Genomic DNA, 22,952 nt, shown 5'->3' with positions numbered 1-22,952 from the left:
ATATGGCCTTGCAAATTTAATTTGGTTCTTAAATGGATCTTTTTCAGAAGCCTAGGTAAAACTAATGTATTAAAAAGAGAACATTATAGGCCTAAAAGTCAGCACATTTTGGATAAGTTGCCCAAAATTTACTGATTTTGTGCATTTTTCAGACTCAAAAAGCTTTAAGAAAACCTTGGCTTCAAAATCTTCTGTTACCAAAAAGCTAGCTGTAGTATGCTTACATAAATTTATAACAAACTTTACACTGTTTTAATCTTGAAAATTTTATAAATCCTCATGCAAGTTTTCAACAGAGCCATTTTACCATTGGATAAAAATATTTCATTTTATTCTCGCAACAATTGTAAAGTTCGTAATATGAAAGTATCATGCACTCTTGACACAAGCTGCTTATTAGGTGATAGACTAATTGATTGATCAGCAGCTGATAAATGATAATATTACCTGCATCAGGATGAAAATGTTATTAACAAGATATAAATATACCTTATTTTGTACAAGACTTGACACTTGAAGCTGGATTTTGATATGTCAATTTTACAGTAATTTAACGAAGATTGCTAAATGTTCTCAGATATAGTATAAATGAGGAATTTAATTGGGTATCACAATGTGTACTAGTAGTCAAAATATGGTAAAAGTCCATTAACTCCCATAAAAATGGTCAAATCAAATTAGGGAATGACATGGTCAACAACACATGATGGCAAACAAACCTACAAAGTTGGAGAGTTTTCTGTGGAATGGTGTCAGAGGATTTGCATTTACAAAGTGTCAATGTAGAACAAAAGTAAACTAGAGGCTCCTTAGCCTGTGTCCCTCACTTGGACCCATGTGCATCTTCAACAATAACCATTCTCCAACATAGTAGACTAAAATTGATTTTGTTAGTGAACTGGTATTGCTGATTTTAGTCTTGCCTGTGAAGAAAGTTACAGAATGTGAGACATAGGGATTACAATCCAGTGGCGGCGTAAACTATTTGTATTTAGCTTTATATTTCAGAGGGTAGAAGACCTGGAGACTTCATACCTTGTATACAGATGCCGTATGTTACGAAGTTTCCATCTGTCATATGTCCTTAGTCTTTGACCTCATTGAATGCTTGAAAAAAAAGTTTAGATATTTTGGAATTTTAATTTCTCACTTATTATGAGTAGTAGGATAACTATATTTGGTATATATGGGTTCCTTACAAGGTCTACATGTCCGTCAGACAAGGTTCATTTGATCTTGACTTCATTTCATGGATCAGTGATCAAGGTTAAAGTTACATGATTAGGTCAGTTTCTAAGATACTGTAAGCAGTGGATCAATTATATTTGGTACATGGAATGATTTAAGGTGTACATGTCAACCTGGCAGGTTTCATCTGACCTTGACTTTATTTTCACAGTTAATTGGTTACTGTTCTGTTTTGTGTTTTGGTCAGTTTTTCTAATACTCTAAGTAATAGGTAATTTCATTTTGAGTATGGAACGATAGTAAGGTGTACTTGTCTCTCAGGCAGGTATCATCTGTCCTTGACCTCATTTTCATAGTTCATTGGTGAATGTTAGGTTATAGTAGTAAGATCGTTTTCTAAGATACTATAATCAAAAGGCCAACTTTATTTGGTGTGTGGAATGATTGTAAGGTGTACATGTCTGTCTGACATGGTTTATCTGACCTTGTTCATGGATCACTGGTAATGTTAAGTTTATGTGATACTTGTAGTAAAACTTTATCTCATAAAATAAATCATGAATAGTAAAGCTACAAGACATTTCAGCGTGTTTTTTTTTTTTCTTTTTACAGTTTCTTTCTTCTACGATTTTTGCAGACAAAACAAACATGTGTAAAAATCATCCCTGGGGACAGTAACTTCCGTAAGAAGGGGATTGACAAATTCAACTTTGTTGACCTATTTGGTGATCCTGTCTTGCCAATGTTTTAACTGGTTTAAGTTTCTGATTCTACAGTTTTTGCCCAAAATGCCAAAAGAAAAGGTAAAAATCGTCAAGGGCAAACACTCCTGTAAGGATTCATCTGACAATTTTGACAATACTTGACTCATTTGTAGAGTTTGACTTCCTCATAATTTGCTGTTTACAGTTATTCTTTATCTTTTATATATAGTTTTTACATCATATGCAAAAGTTGGCTAAAAATCATCATTAAAGGGAATAACTCCTATAATAAGTCTATTGATATTTTCGGCCCTGTTGATTTATTTGCAGATCTTGTCTTGTTGCTCATTTTGCTGCTAACAATTTTTCTTTATCTACTAAAGTTTTGGGAAAATATGCAAAAGTTAGGTGAAAAATTATCAATGGGGCTGTAACTTCTGTAAGGAAATGACAGAAGATTTCAGCCACATGCCAAATTCATACCTCCTATCCTGTTGGTCATTTTTGCTGTTTACAGTTTTTCTTTATCTGTTATAGTTTTGGCCAAGTATGCAAAAGTTGGATAAAAAAATCACCACTTAGAGGTAGTATATATATATATATATATATATATATATACAACTCGTCTAAACATCAGCCCAACAATGTTAGATCTTCCCTTGCCGGGATTCGAACTCATGCTCCTGAGATATCGTGACACCAAATCGCCTGCACTGTATCCGATATATATATATATATATATCATATAAGGTGTTGACCAAAGATTTTAGCCATGTTGCCACATTTGTATATCCTTTCCTGTTATCAGTTTGCCGTTTACTGGGATTGGTGAATGTGGTCTTGCTTTTGATTTTAAAAATTGCCTGTTTCGCCATTCCAGAGTTATGGGACTTTTAACAGTCATAATTGACACAATATTCTATAAACTCTAAGAGATATTTCGCATTCAGTTTCTATTTATTTTGAAAGTTCAGGAATATCTGAGTTAATTAGCCAGCGATATCACCATAGGGGATTTCTTTTTACATATTCATAAGTAATAGACACATTGTGTGTACCCCACTCTAGATGCCGGGCTGTCATCGCAATCACCTCGTCCGTCTGTCTGTCCAAAAAATGTTACACATTCATCCAAAACTACTGAACAGAATGACGTCATATTTGTTCAGTACCTCAACAGTGATGAGTGATAATGTTGCATGCTTAATAAATAACTGATATGCTTAGAAGCATAGAAGAACACCAATTGAAAAGCTCTCTTTGTTGTTATTTTTCATACGGTAAATGCGCAGGCACTTGTCTTTGAAAAAAAACCTACATACTTTAAAGTGTTGTATAAAAGTATATTGGTCATTATTTTCAAAGACAAGTGCCTGTGGGTAAATGATGGTGATTTTGGATGACATACTCCGAAATATCTCAAGGTTAATCCAAATGTATTAAACTGTGTAGGATACGCCCCGTGTGTGACAGGGGAATAGAAATATGTTCACTTAGGTCTTCTTCCAAACAGCAGAAAAACCATTGGTTGTGCGGTATGTATAAATACGCAATCACGTCAAGTCAGAAAGTGGACCAATTTAATTAGATTGAATGTGGACATTAAATCCAATGCCAGAAGCGGATTTGGGGGGGGGGGGGGGGGGGGGGGCAGGGTCTCCGAGCCCCCCTTTTGGGGGAAAAATTTGGTTGATCACTGAAGCATGACTAAGCGGGCCCCCTCTAATGGCAGTCAGTGGGCCCCCCCCCCCCCCCCCCCCTTATGAAAATTTCTGGATCCGCCACTGAATGCCACGTGTAAAGAGAATATCGCGTTCTCGGGACGTTAATAAGTCAAGAACCCTTGAAACTACTCTTTGAGGGCCCATAGCTTGGCTGTTGCAAGTCTAAATTTCTGTCTCAATCTATCAAATATACCCTCATTTTCCGGTGACAGTCCAAATTTCCCGACCTTCATCCAAGCGGTCGATCCCTATTGCATGACATACCTATTGTACTTATTGTTTATTTGTTTTCTTCCTGAACATGCATACAATATTTTCCACTGGACGTCATGCAAACACAAATCAATCGGTACTAAATAGGGTTGTAAATCAGGGTTAAAACTCTAAATATATAGACATCATCCTGTTTGCACTCCATGATTCAACATTTACAAGAATAATTTTTAAATCAATCACCTTGTTAGTAGTGTAACTCTATACAAGTATAAAGAACCACAAAACCTTGATACATGCAAATTATCATAAATTATACCATATTTAAGAGTGTTTCCAGTTTCTGCAAGCAAGCTAAATGTACTTGATCTACTGGTGTTAAATTATGTCATCGAACATTCTAATTTTGGCGTAATCATATGGAAAAAAAGAACAATTTAAAACTGTTAAGATAGTCAAATTTTGCATTTATGATAATTTACTTGTACCTCTGTATTGTTGTCTTTTATACTTGTGGAGACTGTGACAAGCTAATTATCATAAATTGTAGCCTACTAAAAATGTTCATTGTTTCTGAAAGTAAATCGTATATTCAAATACTGGCAGCTGTACTTAAAAGTAATCATATTGAACCAATAGCACTTTTAAACAGACAAGATGACCGAATGTTTGCAGTCTCAATTGCAAAAGTTAAGACCACACTAAATTAGTGTAAGCCCAATGTTAAGGGGATCTGTTTTTGAGTCCTGGTGGTATAAATACACAGCGACGTTAGTCAGATTAGGGATGTTAAAAGTCCTTAAAACCTATGGCTTGTGCTGTAAGAGTACCACACTTTTGCACGGATTACAATAACTCTCCAACATATCTTTTTTTTCCCAAAACAATTCAGATTACTATAGCTTCATCGCATTCGACGCCCTTGCTAAATCTATGAAAAACCTTACCTTATATAATATGAAAATAAGGAGATGTGGTATGATTGCCAAAGAGACAACTTTCCACCCAAGTTCAAATGAAGTGGATGTAAGCAATTATAGGCAACCGTACGGCCTTTATCAATGAGAAAAACCCATAACTATAGTCGGCTATAAAATGCCCCGACATGAAAAATATGAAACGATTTCTGAGAAAACTAACTGCCTAATTTATAACAAAACAATTTACGAAAAACAAATATGACAGATATGAACAAACGACAACCACTAAACTACAGGCTCCTGACTTGGGACAGGCATATAAAGAATGTGTCTTAGTTAAACATGTTTGTGAGCTCTCAAACCTCCCCCTAACCTGGGACAGTGGTGCAATAGTACAACATAAGAACAAACTATAAAAATCAGTCGAAAAGGGCTTAACTCATCAGATCAATACAAAGCAGAAAAACATTTTCTTAATGTTGATTTTGCCTTCAGCACCTTTTGGTTCTCTTTTTCTTTCCCTCTATATTATAGTATGGCTTTCTAGCGGTTATTGGTTCATACTTTATTGGTTCATACTTTTCATTCATGATAGTCAGACATAATATATAAATAAGGAGATGTGGTATGAGTGCCAATGAGACAACATATTCCATCTAAGTCACAATGTGTAAACAGTAAACAATCATAGGTCAAAGTACGGCCTTCAACACGGAGCCTTGGTTCACACCGAACAGCAAGCTATAAAGGGCCCCAAAAGACTAGTGTAAACAATTCAAACAGGAAAACCAACGGTCTATAAGTTTGTCGTTTTCTCAATGCTTTTCATGTTTGTTCTAAAATTTGTCAATGGTGTAATATGTTACTATCTGATCTGGTAAGTTGTTCTTTAGATCTACTACTCAAATTATGACTTCTAATGTTTCGTTTACAACGATGTTTTATTAACTTATAGTATAATACAATGATTTATTACTGAGAGTGCCATGACCTTGTACATAAAGGAACTCATCATATGACCGTAGATGACTTCTTGCACAGATAATTAAATTTCTCACGGACCATACCCACAAAATCTTCTTTTGTGACATTCCAATTTCTAACCCTTTAAATCGCTTGACTCTTCGCATTCATATCGACCGATTCCGTGCTCATCCTATCTATATATTTAATTATTCAAATTGTGCTCATTCACTCGCCTGAATATGAATTGCAATGATAAGTGTCACTTGACGTCAAGCAAACAGCAATCAATCTTTTTGAATAGTCTGCATATTGAAAGTTCAAACAATGTTAGATGATAGAAACTGCCATTTAACCTAATACTCTCTTTATTCAGAATATCGCCATTTTTATCTGGTGGCACTCAAAATTTCCCGTCTTTTATCCGACCTACTTTGAAGAGCCAACCTTATTGAATCATGGTTTCTAGTCTCGAATATTTATGAATATTTGTAACTGGACCTTAATCAGGCAGTATTCATAATAAATCAAAATGAAGGATCACACCTCAAAGTTTTAACACCAATGAATAAAACTTTGTGTAACCTTTTTTTAAGTACCTGAAAAAGATGTGAAAAAATAAAACACCGATTATCAAAGATATAGTATTTATTTTTCTAGAACTGAGAACTGCGAACAAGTACTTTTGGTTAAAAAGTACAAAATTGATATAGGTATTCTATGGTGTCTTTCCTGCAGTACGGTGAATGTGGTGAATATTTTCAACCAAATAAGTTATTATCATGATTATACATCACCTACTGATCGTAATATCTCTATAAACGAGTTTCTACTCTATACAAAACTTACAACTATCATATTGCATATTGGTCATCAAAGACTTTTCAGAACGATTGGAATCGGAAAAGGCCATGCATGACACGGAGAGCCGATCTCTTCTAAAATGAAATAGAGAAGATACAAAGGGGTCAATCACAAAGATCACAAAACAGAATAATATACATGTATAGAAAACTAGTTATTGATAAAAATAACGCATCCAAAATCTGGAGGTGTACTCATGGTGAACTCAGGTGCTCCAGAAGGGTAAGTCTGTTCCTGCTTCACTAGTGTATTTAAAGTGAATACGGTTTGCGTTTCCTACTATGCCTTACTTGATAGAACTGGCTGCTTACAAAGAATTGAGTTATTGACCAAGGGTTACAAAATACACAGAGTCGAACGATTTGAAAGATAAAGTTAAAGAAAGTCGAAAGTTTTACGAACACCAATCATGATTTCCTTGACCATGGAATAATATGCAAAGTTTATTTCTCTTACATCAAAAAGCGACGTACAAATATTCATGACTCAAGTGTAATATTTTTTAATGAAGCGAATAGTGTTTTATCATGTATAACTACACGTGAACATAATTAACCAAGTATTTTTTTTCTGAAAAAGAAGCACCACCATGCAATATTTCAAGATAAGGAGATCGAAGTCTTTGAAAAAATAAAAAAAGTAAACACAAAATAGCCAATCAAACGTATATGTAGAAGAAAAATAGGCACCATCAGAATCAAACGAGTAAAAGAGTGACAGTCACAGTAATTACGAGATCGTCGACCAGTCGGCAAAGTGAAGAAACTGAGAAAAAAAAATGAATAAAGAGGGACAACTCAAACTGAAATTACAAATAGAAGTAAAAATAAGTAAATATTTCGAGTATGACACTGCCAATTAATAAAGCATCTCTGGCTATCCTACGTTTAACCCTTGCAAAACGGAACTATTGCTGCCTTTGTCTGTGTCTGTCAAGGCAAATAAGCTCAACATAAATGAGAACTTCCTCTCTCAATTGCATATTGTATATCTTATTTGTTATTTCTGTTCTTCTTCATACACATAAAACCCTCGCCAAAGTGGGGCGTCCGTTTGGCTGTGCGGGATGTACAAATTTGCAACCATGTCCGGTCAGAATGGGGACGTTAAATCCGAGTGCCACGCTCTTTGCACGTTAAGAACCCTTGCAACAACTCTTTGAGGGGTCCGTAGGTGACCTGTTGCAAGGCTAAATTTCTGTCCCTATCCAATATACCTTCATTTCCTGTGGCAGTCTAAATTTGTCCGACTTAATCCCGGACACCCCTATTACAGAACCTACCTATTGTTAATTTGTTCCCGTCCTGAATATACATGAAATATTTGCCACTGGACGTTAAGCAACCAACAATCAATCAAGCGTGCACATCTTGATCATTTTCTCTGCATCATCATAAAAAAATGATGCATTTGATGATGATTATTCTGAGATTTTTTGCTGTTAGTAGTTTATCTACCTACATAAAATTAAGGAGATGTGGTATGATTGCCAATGAGACAACTATTCACCAAAGTTCAAATGAAGTTGATGTAAGCAATTATAGGCAACCGTACGGCCTTCAACAATAAAGAAAAACCCATACCGTATGGTCGGCTATAAAAGGTTCATCCGCTATATACATAAAGTAGGCTACTGGTTACTACAAAGAGTAACGTCAGGACATTGTTATAATTATAAAATAAATCAATTAGTGTCCATATTAATCCAATGAATCTCTACCCATAGACCTAGCTTATAGACAGGCAACCACATATTAAATTTATTTACGTGTGTATTAAATAGTCACATCTATTGTAAACAAATATTGATTCCTGTTATTTTCTATCTTCGAAGAAAAGTTTGACCGTAGACAGCAGACTCCATATTTCACTGTTTGACCGTAGACGGCAGACTCCATATTTCAATTTGTGTTATATATAAACCATACAATATTTCCAATTACACCACGGTTAAATATACCATCGAGGGTTCATTATCATAGGGATTAAAGAGCAGCATTACGTCTAGATGCATTCTTGACTTCACGTTCCAAAGATAAGATTTAGCGAGTTCTTGTTATATGTATTTAATAGGTATTCCATGCAAAATCAGCTCAACATAAACTTTGTTAAACAAATTTGAACAGTATATATACTATGTCATTCGCGATTACTTATGAGAATGCAGCTTCAATGATATGTTTAAACGCGTGTTAATCATTCCTGTAAAAAATATTTTCGTGTCTGGTATATCACTGTAAAAAGGTTGAAAGAATCAATTTCCAACTAAGTTAAAATAACAATAGATAAAACTACAATACTTTAACATTAAAATTGAAGAAGTTTGATTAAGACATTATCCTATCTTTAACCGGCATTCAGTGTTTTATTAACATTTTTTTTATATTGATACTCAGAAATTTTGACTTTACAAAATGACCTAAAAGATGTTGAAATTTGTGATTAGCCTTCTGATACATAAGTACTCTGTTGATCTATTTTGGATTCTTTTTTTTTTAATGCTAATTTTAATTTATGTGTCACAACGTTTGCTTCACTTTTTGATTTACAATATGTTCTTGCATTATACTGTAAATATATACTATGATTCTTCAATTACGCAGCAGTATCTTCTCATAAAGGACATGATGTTGTAATTGATATACATGTCACTATGTCATTGTAATTATCTTTTTTCTGTGTCATTTTTTTATCGTTTTTCTGTTATTGATATCATCTTTGTCCAAAGCATAAAACTGTTAAAATTTTGACAACTGCAGGGGGTTTTCGCTTAAAATTACCATAGCCGTGAGAAACTTTAAGAGAATAAAGGATGCACGCTTTCATTACGTGACTGCACATGGTATTTCAAAATGAATTTTACTTTCGTAAAAAAAACAAAAAAAAAACCCCAAAAAACGGGATGTCTATTGTACAGTTTGTATAGCGAAAACAGTTTTGTTTTCTACTTGCTTGGACAGGGAAATTGAACAGGTGTGTAGGCATTGATCGTATTGTGAAAATACAGATGAGGGTAGAAAGGTGTCTTTTAGAAAATTACGTCCGAGGAATAGTTCCTGAACTTTCTTCTCAAGTCCTCCTGGGTTGCTAGATCGGTCCCATACTAGGGTATATAAGAATAGAATGGACATTGATACACGAAGGAGGGTGTGGATGGGGGTTTACAAAACAGAGAATAATGGGCATAAAATATAGGAATAGAGAAGAATGGACCAAAAAGTATAAAGAATAAAGAAACATGGCCTTAAAATTTAAAGAATACAGAAATAAAGGACCCCCCCCCCCTTCCAGACGCTCACGTAGAATAACTGATTGAGCAGAAGTGATTGTAAGGAGCACGGGTTTATACTGATTTCTGATTTAACAGAAATAAAAGGTAAAAGCAAATTCTACTAGATCTCTATCGTTATGCCCCTTACACGGTTACTAATACCGAACCTGATAAAAAGACCTACGATAGTTCTTACGATGAACTCTCCTAACGAGGAGCATGTATATTTACCTTCAGAAATGTTACTAAAATAACGTGCATTATTATAACAAGAAATTAATTAAAATGACGGAAACAATATATATATATACCGAATTAGGCTAAGATGGGGGTAATACAATCTACAATTACATGCGATCTCAGAATATAAATGAGTGATACCTTGCTTAAAATTAAAGATAGAATGTATAAATTAGTTATTTATTGTGATTACCAATCCCTTTTTGGGATTATGTGTCCGTGCACAGAATCCCCGAAGAGTTAAGTATCACTAAAATTCATAAGTATGATTGGATGAATAAAAACCCACTGCATGCGCTAACTCTTCCTTCATCATATTTGAAAACCCAAAATATAAACTGTCTGGAAAGCCGCGATAAAAAGCCAATCAAACAAAACCTTCTTATGCCAAACGAATTGCCCTTCATCATATTTGAAAATCCAAAATATAAAATGTCTGGAAAGCCGTGATAAAAAGCCAATCAAACCAAACCTTCTTACGCCAACCGAATTGCCCTAAGGAGTTGCAACCTTATTATAGTATTCAATCACATAGTTTATGAACTGGAAATCTAACAAATGGGTAAAAGCATAACAGATATATTTTGCGTCTGCATGGATGGGATAACCCCCCCCCCCCCCCCCCCCCCCACTATTCCTTTATGGTTTTAAAAAAGAATGGTGATATGCCCTGTTGTAAAATATAGAAGAAAAATCCGGAGAACGTTCAGTGCATGCGTATATCCAGAATATCAAAAACACGTTTCGTGCGCACTAAATTGAAAATCATAAGATTTTATGTTCACATTATCTAACAGCCAAGTTTGCCTTATAAATATCTTGACATATCTATAAATAGACAATGGTGTCGGTGAGAAAAATTTTACGGACAAAAGGAAGATTTAGATCTAAGCCTCACAATTTTTAACTTTCCATTTCTAAGTAGCAACATTCCAGCAGCACCAGCACATAGAGTATATAGCTCCTAGTTGATACAATAACCCAGAGCTTGTGCTTACTTTCATGATTTCTTTGATAAAGGGTTGCTGCTTACAAGGAAGTTTTTGAATCAAGAAGAATTCCACTGAGAGGTAATGTTGAAGTTATCCCTTCGAAGGTTTTATAGACGCCATCACGAATTGGTTGACCGTTATGAAATGTTTGTGTCGCAGACGACCACGGATATGTTTCACTGGATGATTGTCGTCACCACAATCCCGTCCTCTTTTCCTCGAATATGACAACACCGAACTTTTGCACGTTCCACTCTGAGCAATTTCACATTAGGGTAAACATTTTAAACATTATATATGTAACATTTCCACATTGATTAGTCGATGCATGTCCAAATTTGTATGATTTAAAAGAAATATGCATGGTGTATAAAATGTGCGGAGGCGTGCAGATTACGATATTTTAACTGCGCTTGTAGAAAATGATAAGAATATAGAGGGGCTTCATATATAAACTACTGTTATTGTAAAATGTTGTATGGATAAGACCCTATAATATTCAGGAATTTTTATTAAAAAAGCTGATTAAAACACAAAACTATGCATACATAGCAAAAAAAAAAGGGGGGGGGGGCATTCACCAAGTGCCAGTGCTTTTAACCTCGATTTGCATGTTCTGAAGGGATTTATGAGGTCTGAACATCGTTAAACTACTATAGTGCCTTACATTCTTACATTTAAGCTGATCCACAACATAAAGCATTGCACAAAACGTATGCGTCTTTCATAATTATATAAATGGAAACAGGCCTGGGACTATTATACTATAAGTATAACAATTGAATGGTCCCAGTGTATACATATAGCCGGTGCAAAAAGCCGGGAATGAAACCGATTTTTCGGTTTCTTTTAAAGTGACTTTCGGTTGTGAAATCTCAAGTCATAGCTTAACAAAATATCGAAACAGATTGAGTAGTCATCGCAGGGACCCAAGGACTTCGTTCTTTCAAGTTATGATCAAACTTAGTTTCAGGTACAGCTGGGAACAGTATATTTAACAATATATATGTTCCTGGGTAAAGTCTTTTCTGATTTTTACCTATGTATACTGTATTCAATTCTGTCTCTCACATTTTGAAAATCATAGATCCAATTGTTTTTGTAGTAATCAAGTTGTGATTTGCCGAATTTTACCTCACGAATAGTTATATCGGATGCAGATTGAAAAAAAAGTAACTGCACTGTGTTGATTAACATTTAAGACGATAATCGGCAGAGGCGGATTTAGGGGTATCACATATAACATATAACAGGTTATATGTAGAGTGGGTGGCGCATATTCGCCTTGGACACATTTTCGCCGTTTTGCTATTTCTTCTGTAAAATGTGTGTGCCTTTACCCAATACTTGCCTAAATAGATGGTAAAGGCTGTTTGTAATGTTACAACTGTTGATATTCCTCTTTACCCCATTTCCAAGGTTATTCGCACATATTGAGAAATACGCAGGTGTTTTTAAATGATTTTGACAATTATGTAAGATTTATATGGCAATCATGCGCAGTCTTAAAGTAAATATTTGTGAGAAAAATCGTATAGGAATGATCTCTCGAGCTAATTCAAACATTCGTTTTTACAATATACTGGTCAGGATAATGAGGATTGTCATATCATACATTGCGGCGAAAATGTGTCCCTCATGGTACACGAACAACTTGATTTCCTCTTGAGTTTGCGTTCGTTTTTAGAACAATTAACCAATGTTTAACTTTGAAGATAATTTCTTTATCAAACATTTTTTTCATATAGTTAAATTTCTGAACCCTTCCAGTTCCGTCATAAAAAGTTCCAAATATTCGAATGTAGATCGGATGTAAGTGGAAATGAACAAATTATGCGGCGAATATGGGTCTCTCACTCCATAAGTCCAAGCTATAAACGATCAACGGGTCGGCAGATTAGGCACCGACCTAGTCCAAATTGTTATGACGTGTTGAAAGGCTATTCAGTAACACGTCTTAATATTATCTGGACTAGCACCGACCATACTTCATCTTTATTTGTGGGAGTGGAAGTGGGAGCAGTGTTTTCCCTCGTGACAAAGATTTTCCCACTTTTATAAAAAGTAAGTATTTCAATCAATAGCATCTGGGTCCAACATGTTGGTCCGAGATAACCATAAGTTTTGTTGGAAAGCTGAATGGGGCTTAAATTGAAGTTTTGTGACATGACAGTTTTTCCGCACTTTGCAGATCTTTGCAGCGATGTGGCGGACCTTTAAGCACCGGAAGAAACAGGCTCCTGTAACTTTGACAGCAGTTCCTCTGAGACTAACAAACAAAATCCATTTGCGAGGGAAATATTTTGTTTAATTTTTAAAGCGAAACGTATTTCCCGCTTTTCTTTAGTCCAGAACAGCACACGTGCAATGATAGAGTGCAGGCCACGAACACAGCGCGTGTTAAACACGTGTTACACAAAAATATTTGGCAAATCTATTTTTAAGATATCCTTGGATTTTGATTCAAATGGAAACGCTTTTCACATTAAGTACAATAACAATTTCGTAATAATTTGCAGAACACATAACACGGTTCTAACCGGAAGTGAATTAAGGCATGCGTGGATACCTTTCAACTATCAAGTCAATAATCAACGTGGTTCGTCTGAAGTTGAACGCATGCTGCAAGTGGGAGAATAACTGTGCAAATTTATGAATGAAAAGGTATACTAATTAATTTCCTTTTTGTATTATATTGTTCTTTTAAGAGGAATTTATACTTTTTGTTGATATCACTGGTGTACGGAATGAGATTCATAAGAAAAGCAAGTGAATTTAAAAAAAGCCGGTGACTTCTGTCAACAATGGAAAAAATATGAAACACACATAAGTAAGTGAAAATTGTTGTCAGAAATCAGACATTAAACATTCTTATTGAATATTTAAACAATTTCTGTCAATTCCTTGAATTGTTTTATACACTATAAATGTATTTTATTTGTCGCGCTAACCTGGTTCATACGTCACTTTGGAGCATGTAAGTTCCGCAGTTGTGTCAAGGCCGTATATATTTAATAACTGGAGGTGTGTTTCACTTTGACCAATGAATATTGGAAGGCAGTGATATTTCGAAATACCTTGTACCATAAATAAAGTATATAAGTACAATTTATCTTTTATGTAGGTTATCACACCACATCTCCGTATTTTTATATAAATATAATTTCTGATGAAATAGTTTATTTTTCTTATTAGTTCAAGTTGGTTGCATTTTATGACTTGAAGTTTACATTTTCTTGCTAAAGTTTTATGTAGGATAGGAAATAATATTCTAACACAATTCATGAGTCTGAACTGGTTTGCTGGAGTCCGAATAATGTGTCTTGTACTTGTAAGTTGTAAGGTGAAATTTTATTCTGTGAACTGTTTAATACTTGAAGTACATGTGCAAGTGTGAGCTTTCAGGATAAAAATTGTGTGCTGTTCTAGTACAAAACAGGGTGTTTTCTCAGTTCATTAACAAGTCATCATCCTGAAAAGCAACCTTTAATAATCAAAATCATCTAAAGACATCATTTCTGAATCAGTATGATTAATCTGACATGGACTTTTCTGTTGCCATACATTTCAGGGGGGGGGGGGGGGGGGGTCTCTTCCTGTATAAAGGTATACACAGACCTGCTGCTGGTATGGGTAACTTTTTTGGCATGTCAAATATATCAATGGGGTTCCAGTTCACGGAGGGGTAACATACCAATGGGTAGAGTAGACGGGTCTTCTGTTAAGACTGTGTTCTGATCTATTTATCTAATAATATGAATGATACCATGTGGTTAATGTCCAAATAAGATGCCATGATAAGTGGGATATATATATATATATATTTAACTTGGTTGTGATTTGTGATTTTCCATTGAAAAATATATGAATGCTTTTAAATGGGTAGTGATTTTTCACATAAATCAATATATGAATTTGGGGAGGTTGGGGTTTCAAATCCCAGTCAAACGTTGGTACCTGAATTTGTATGTTGAGTTCCACACCAGGATGGTTGTAAAACAAATATATTTGTTCTTAATAAATTGTTGAAATTGAATCTTGTGAAATGTAAAATTATACATTTCTTATTTTCAATTACCAGAATGTAATGAATGATAATTAAAAATTATTGTTATCAATAGTGGATTTTGATAAATGATTTAAACAGATCTGAAGGATGTCACCCAAAACGCTTTTTCTTTCTTCCGTCACCTAAAGGGTTGCTAGCCTACCCTACATTTACATGCTGAAATGCAATTAATTAAGTCATAGTGACCCTATTCTATATGATCACTACCAATTTGTTAAAGTATTGTGAGCATGTACAAAATATATTTCAATGGTATATCCAGTGACAATTAATAACGGTGCAATGATATAATCTACTATAGCCTATAGTTAATTTAGTATTGTGACATATTGTATCTATGATAATGACTGTTCGGGTATTTAAATGGACCTGTAGCAGATTTTAACTAAGACAATTTGTATTTAAACAAAGGTTGACTGTTTGTATGACAGCTTCTCATTTTAATATATGATGATTTTTGTTGGATGAGCAACCACAGAAGAGATGGGGAAATATGATTGTGGTTAGAAAGACACATGAATTGGGCATGTGATTTTATATGTTGTAGTACATATAAGGCCAAATAAGAAATACAGTAGGCTTATAGTTATTAGGCATAGTTTCCCTGAAATTTTCCATGCCATTTTTTTATTTTTTTTTTATCAAAATGTAATTCAATCGTTATCAAAATTCACTACACCTGGCACAGCTGCATACATGTACATTCCATTTAGTTATAAGGGGTAAGACATAGATTTCCCTGAAATTTTCCACTCCAGTTTTTTTTAAAAAAAGCTTTGAATCTTTACTAGTCTAAAATTCAAAGAAACACAGCTTCATGTGTATATCAGGGAAAAATATTGCCGATTTGCCACAACATTAACGATTGACCTAAGCACTATTGATTTTTTTCAGCTAAAGTTTAAGGGCAAAGTCTGAAATTAATTATCCTGGGCTACATGGCCCTGCTAATCTTAATTCCTGTATTCATGTACCCTACTTAATTTTGAACTATGATCCTGACCGTGTTGCTTTTATGAGGATGTCCCTTTGGTATCTTACGCCACTCTTTTACCATTGAATTTTCAACAACACATAAGTTTCTGTAGCTAAATATTCATCAGAATTGATCACAATCATGTTATTCATTGTCTTTGTGCATTGACTGATTGCAAATGTTACCAAAAAAAAAAAGAAGTAAAATCACAAAAATACTGAACTCCGAGTAAAATTCAAAAAGGAAAATCCCTAATCAAATGGCAAAATCAAAAGCTCAAACACATCAAACGAATGGATAACAACTGTCATATTCCTGACTTGGTACAGGCATTTTCTCATGTAGAAAATGGTGGATTGAACCTGGTTTTATAGCTAGCTAAACCTCTCACTTGTTTGACAGTCGCATCAAATTCAAAAGGGACATCCAAACTCATAAGTAGAAAACAAACTGACAACGTCATGGCTAAAAAAGAAAAAGACCAAGCTAGACTCTGCTTTCAATTTGTTATCGTAAAAAAATAAACCCTACTGACTATGATTTTTTGTTTAGCAAAAACCCTTACACACACTTTTTTGGCCTACATTTGATTTTACAAACAGAAGTATGCAACAACTTTGAATATTACTTGTGTGTTAACGGTTATCTACTCTAGTTTAAAAGAGCTTGTATGATGGACATTAATGTTATCACGTGGCCATAGTACTGACCACAAGCTGAATAACATTTTATAGCTATAGGGTCAATAATGCTTGTTTTGACAAAATTGTTTTGGATTTTGGACATGAATGACATCAGTCCATATCCAATTGCAGGAGACCATTTATTTGTCAGGTGGATGCACTATGTTGAATGACCTCATAAAACTTTCAGTCTTTTTGTACTCAGTTCTGTTCCAGATTTAGGACTAAAAAGCCATCAATTTAAGCCTGGCCTGTTTTTATTGTCCAACATGATTCCATTTCATGGTCTATATATTTTGCATGGATTTTTCTTACTGAAAGAAAAAGCTGATCCTAAAGGATGTTTGTTTTTCACTCTCCGGGTCACTCTTTTTGAAAATCGTGGATCTGCCACCATGACCACTGGAAACTAGCCGTAGCAGCTGTTGATATAGGGTAAATAAAATTTTTTTAAGAGGTTATAATCTTGGACTCCTATTTTTAATGATTCCATGAATCTTTTCTTTTGATATCTGGTAAAATTTAAGATAACACATTGGAGTGTGGAGTACATTGACAGAGTACATTGACCTACATGTATTGACATACCTGATTATCAACCTGAATGTAATTGCATAATTTTGTATGGACTTTGGCCACTGAATGTTGTCGGAAAAGTTTTCTTTTAGTTACCATTTGGGTCAGTAGGTAGAACATGCTGCTTTTAGGTCCAATTGATATAAGATTAATTTGAGGGGAACTTGTCTTGAAAATTTTTAGCTACAGCATTGTACAGTTTGTCTATTCTGAGATATTAAAAACCACAACTTATGGGTATCAAAAATGATCTCTTCAGAAAGGAACACGTGGACAGATTTGCTCAAGATATGTATTGTTAGCAATTAGGATATGTAGGATCCACGAAGGTCCTATTCAAAATGTAGGCTGTTGATTACAGAGAAATTAAAATTAGCAAATGAAACTCTAGACAACTTTAACTTTGCTATTTCTATTTGGAATGATTCCTTTAACTGTTTTTGAAATCACAATAGCCTAAAGACAATACATTGGTTTCTTTTAACCTCACTAACCAGAAACTTTTGTTTGTAAGCCAATTTATTTTTAGAATTATTTTGTTTTTCAACATCCATTAAGGAATTTCTAATTTAATTACTATGTTACAACATGTATGCCTTAAAAAAGAACAGGATGTTATTTCAAAAATTGATTATATAGAAGTTTTAATGATTTCCTCTGCAAAATGAGATAAATTATTTACATCAAGGAAAAGTAGGGATTTAGTTTATTGATTCGCGACACAAAATCCCTACATGTATGCACTTGATAAAACCTCTTTGGCAATGTGAAGTATGCAGTACAAAGGGTACAATAAAAAACAAATGTAGTACACACATTGTATATAAAAAGTTATCTAAAAAATAAATATACAATAGCTGTAAAAATATGAGACCATACACTTAGTTTATTATTGTACATCTTGAAGTTCTGAAGTCAGGTGTAGAAATGTCCAACATTCTAGATGCAGGTAGCTACTAAATATGGTAGAAAAACTTGAGTAAAAATTTGTTCCTTGTAGAATCCTCAGTATTAAAGCACACACAAATTTAAACCGAAATTTAGGACCTATGAACTGATCTGATTTTTTTTAAAGAAAAATCAGTAATTTGGTGGAAGAAACATTATTCATGGGGCCTAAATGTGTTCAAAACTATTTAATCAATTAATTATTAAATATGTTTCAGCAATTTTAATAAACATTTTGTACAATAGAAGATGCCTTAATCTTAAACCCATCAATCTAGACCTTTAATTTAGTCTTTTATCATACAAAGATCTCTCTCATTATGGATAGATACATTGAATAAACCGTTGGGTAGTATTGATTTATTGAAGACTTGGCTTAGAGCTGTAGAAGACCTTGACCATGTCCTTACAAGTTAATGCTACCAAGCTCGTCGGCCCTGGGACGATATAAAGTTAATCGAGCTATAGCGCAAACTTAATACATTTGAATACAGATTATGGTAGATGATTATACATAAGTCTACCTGTGTTAATAGAGATTATTATATGTTAATCTACCTTTTATTCTGCTATGGTGAATAACCGTTTAAAAATTCTTTTTTAGATTGCAGAACCGAACTAATCAAAGCTTTACATGATGGCATTCTCAAACTCTCAGTATTTATAGGAAGGTAGGTAGAGTGGGTTGTAGTCGGGTTTGAAAATTCTGTAGGTACATGTAGTGAATCTCTATAATTTCATCTTTAAATTATATTATGCTTTATATCAATGTTTTATGTCTTTTCTTTCACTTCAATGACTTTTTACAAATTAAAAGTTAAATGTATATCTAGAGGCTATGGTAAAATAATATTATAACCTGTTTTGTAAGATATTGTTGTAGATAAAATAAATACAGTGTTATGAAAAGCATCTTCAAAGCAAATCATCGAAAATTACGTGTTTATGCCTTAAATGTGCATCATGTTTACTTATACCTTAGATGTGCATTTAGGTTTATTTTTAATTTTTGAATGCATGTTATAATTAACTAGGATGTACTTTTATGTCTTTAGTAGACAAGGACTAGTTAATACAGACATTTGCCACCTCACCACAAAGAAATTTTGGAAAATCAAAAGTATAAAGAAATTTAGTGAAATAGCCTACAGTTAGACTTTTGGGATTTAAAGAATTAGAAAAAAACAGTAAGTACTTGAAAGTCAAGATTATTTTCCTATTTCGTAGGTTTCTTTGTGTCGATCATGACTCCTGGTCAAAAGAATGAAGTTTTATTTTGTTAGGTATTTGTGATTTCATTGTTGACTTTGCCTAATGTGTTTTCTATGTTACGAAAAAAGGTTGCAATAACCTTCACATGATTATGTCATAAGATATTTTAGCAGGTCAAAACTAAGGCCTAAATAAATATATTCTTGTTTGCTGCATCCTTGTTGAAAATGTAGGGTCCTGGTTTCCCCTGGCAATGGTTCCGAAAACTACCAAAAGATAATACAGACTCATTTTGCCTGTAACTTAGATGAAGGGCCTACCACTCATGGTCCTCATAAATCTTATAATATGTTATTTAGTGAAGAAGGAATCTGAAATTAAATAATTGACTCTCTTGGTCAGTTTTGTAAATTTAGTAAACTTGAAATAGAGACATTTCTTTAAAAGGTCTCATTGTACCTTTGTCACATAGTGTGTTGCCAATTTTACTTCAGATTTACAAATCGTCCGGGAAGATGAGAAATGGTTTGCCCTATTCTTTACTGGAAACTTAATGTGTAATTGTGATGCTATTTTTTTTCCTCAGAGCACCAAACTATCCTTCCTGTATTTGAACGAATCTGTGTGAAGATGTTTTGAAAAGTGGAAAAGTCTATGCACATTTTTAATTGAGATTAGGTTCTGGGTGATGGTAAAAAGCAATAAAATTTGTAAACAATATGAATTTTTTTTTCCATATCTTTTCTATATAAATTGTACATGTATAGGAAATGATTCACTGATTGAAAAATTGAAAACTTTCTGTTTCGTTATCCTGAGTGTTTGTATGCACATGTTATACATGTATATAGTCTTACAATTTTTATGTATTTCAATAATATACCGGCATACACATGTATGTAATTAGATATGTGACAAAAGATTAGTATTCTCATTTATTTGAATATATTAGGGTGTCCGTGGTTGATGTTGTCAGTTGTACATGTATTGTCCAGTATTTTTAGGTGATTTCTGCTATCCTTATTATTCTGTAGGTTTATAAACTAAACTATTTTATTTTGTCATTGGTATAACTTCTATAGTGAAATAGATCTCTGTGCAATTGTCTGTCGTCACCACACTAATCAAGTGCATTGATTTTACACAAAAACATTTGATTTGAAAGTGAATGCTTGTTTGTTTTGTATTCTTTTCTTGGGTTATATTTACCATTCGGTTTCTTAATACAGTTCATACTATGACATAGGTTAGGTTCAGTTGTATCAGCAGAATTTATTATCAGTCCAGGGGAATTTGGCATTCATTACTGTATGCAAATATTTCTATCGGTTGACAATATCTACTGATATATTTAAATAACTCATTTTCTCGACAAGGACTGTGACTTAGTTTTGATTATAAGTAATTGAATGTGGCATTCATTTGACTATTAAATGTTTTTTTTATAGTTTAAGTGCATCAATTATTATTATGTATTGTGAACACTTTTGAACTTAACATTTGTAGTGGGTCTTTACAATTACGGTGACGTAAATATCTTTGTTCAAGTGTTATCTTTCCTTTTTTCTGTGTAATAAATTTTTCAAAAATTCTTATGTATAGAAGTTCATACTTGTGCGGTTATAAAATATATGATTTTTGAAAAAGATCAAAACATTCCATCATTACCGTACATGATCAAGATATTGGGGTCACGATATAACTGATAATCTTCAGACCTAAAACATCATAAGAAATGCATTATGTATAAAAACTAATAAAGTTATTTAATTTGGATTTTTATTTTTCTGCAGAATAAGCTGCAGAAATCTCATTACCACTAAACAATTTAATTTTCAAATAAGGCATTTAATCATCTGAAATAAGAAGATTGGCATCGAATCGTGAACTTATATTGTACAAAAATAAACATGTTTATGCAAAGATTTTTAAAAAGCTGTATGTGCATAGTTCAACATATTTTGTAGTAGTTTCAGTGCCTAAGAGTTTTTTTTAGGAAATCGGTAAGCGGTAATCATTATGTCACAGAAATGTTTCCTTATATAATTATATAGATAATATTCATTTAAAATTTAATTGTTCAACACAGAAGGTCTTAGACCAGCAGTTTTCTAAAGGATCTAATAAATTGCTGAAAATTTTAATGGATTGATGTTTTAAAAAATGTTTCCTATTTGATTTTCTTTAAGATTTGCACACTAATTGGACAGTCTTTCAACTGGCCTCATACTGGGTACCTGCATGTACTAGCTGGCCTATATTGTTAATTTTTAACACTGAATAATTACTATTTCGCATTTAACCTTTAAAATAAGTTATAAATACAAAGTTTAATAATTATGATTCTAATTTTAAAGCTGAACACTGAATATATGTACATTTGTATGTATTCAGATGTTTAAAGTCTTTAGATTTCAAATTATTCTAGGGCCAGGCATTTTTTAGTAATAGTCTCAATACAAAGTGCACACATTATACATGCATTTATATGCTGTTAAAATCTCTTCATATGAAACCATTTGAAGATCGAGTGAAAATTGAGACAGATTAATATCTATGTAAACTTTTTAAGATTTTGTGATCCTGCAGTAATTTGTTAAAATGAGCTCCAAAGTATCTTTCTTTTCATGATTGTGATGAATAAATTTTCTAACTTTCCAAATTCCAGAAGTTCAGAACACAACTTTCATCAATAACAATTGTACCAAGACAGTCTGACTTTAATATATAGTCTTGAAGACTTTCAGACCGTTCCTCGAAAAGTGGTGATCCGAAGGTTTTGACCACCAAAATTTTGCAAAGGACTGACACAATTTTGGGATTTTGCGATAGAAATAATTGTGAGGACCAGCAGATTTTCTTCAGGTATAAAACCACCAATTCAGAGCCCCATTACTTTCTATGTTAAATTCTGCAATTTCAAGCATTAATGGCTACTTTGTCTTAAGTTCAAATAAAGTGGCAGTCATTTCATGTCAAAACTATACCTTATCCTAACTTGATACCAAAACTACCCAAATATTTCACCTATTGACAAAGATACAGCTATGTGTAGGAACTATTTTGTTTAAAATATGTACTACTTTCTTGTATGTTTTTTCCGAACGGGCCTGAATTAATGGTTCTATACCTTCAAGGACCACCAGGGAAAAAAATATTTCAAGAACTCTGCCTTTAGGTTCATGAGATAGTTTCACCCTAACCAAGATACATTAAAAAATTATGTCTGTTATTTCACTAGCAATAACATACCCTAAATAATTTTTGATTTTGATTCTCCATTAAAAAGTAGGAATTGCTCAATACTTGAGAGACATTCAAAAATATGACTATGTAGTTAAAAAGAACCGAAAAAGGGAGGGGAAATAATCTTTGATCTTTGTTCAAGCTGGATTCTTGTAATAGGCCT

The 22,952-nt window shown here is 33.5% G+C and overlaps 1 protein-coding gene across 3 annotated transcripts in view; it reads left to right on the top strand.

Annotated features, from left to right (window-relative positions):
* The first annotated feature begins 13,622 nt into the window (after positions 1-13,622).
* Positions 13,623-22,952, top strand: part of LOC127738886 (steroid hormone receptor ERR2-like) — a 60,432-nt gene continuing 51,102 nt past the window's right edge. Inside the window, exons 1-3 of one of the 3 annotated variants that reach the window (XM_052250358.1) lie at positions 13,623-13,743; positions 18,936-19,002; positions 19,390-19,518. The gene's annotated coding sequence lies outside the window, so the exon portion shown is untranslated. Of the gene's footprint in view, positions 13,744-14,261; positions 14,411-18,935; positions 19,003-19,386; positions 19,519-22,952 lie in introns of those variants that run through there. The other 2 variants (XM_052250355.1, XM_052250356.1) reach the window with 2 other exon arrangements.

The sequence above is a fragment of the Mytilus californianus genome, unplaced genomic scaffold (genome assembly GCF_021869535.1).
Source record: "Mytilus californianus isolate M0D057914Y unplaced genomic scaffold, xbMytCali1.0.p SCAF_4, whole genome shotgun sequence".
NCBI classification, from domain to species: Eukaryota; Metazoa; Mollusca; class Bivalvia; order Mytilida; family Mytilidae; genus Mytilus; species Mytilus californianus.
Note: the sequence above shows the minus strand (reverse complement) of the source record. Positions and strands in the feature narration are given on the sequence as shown.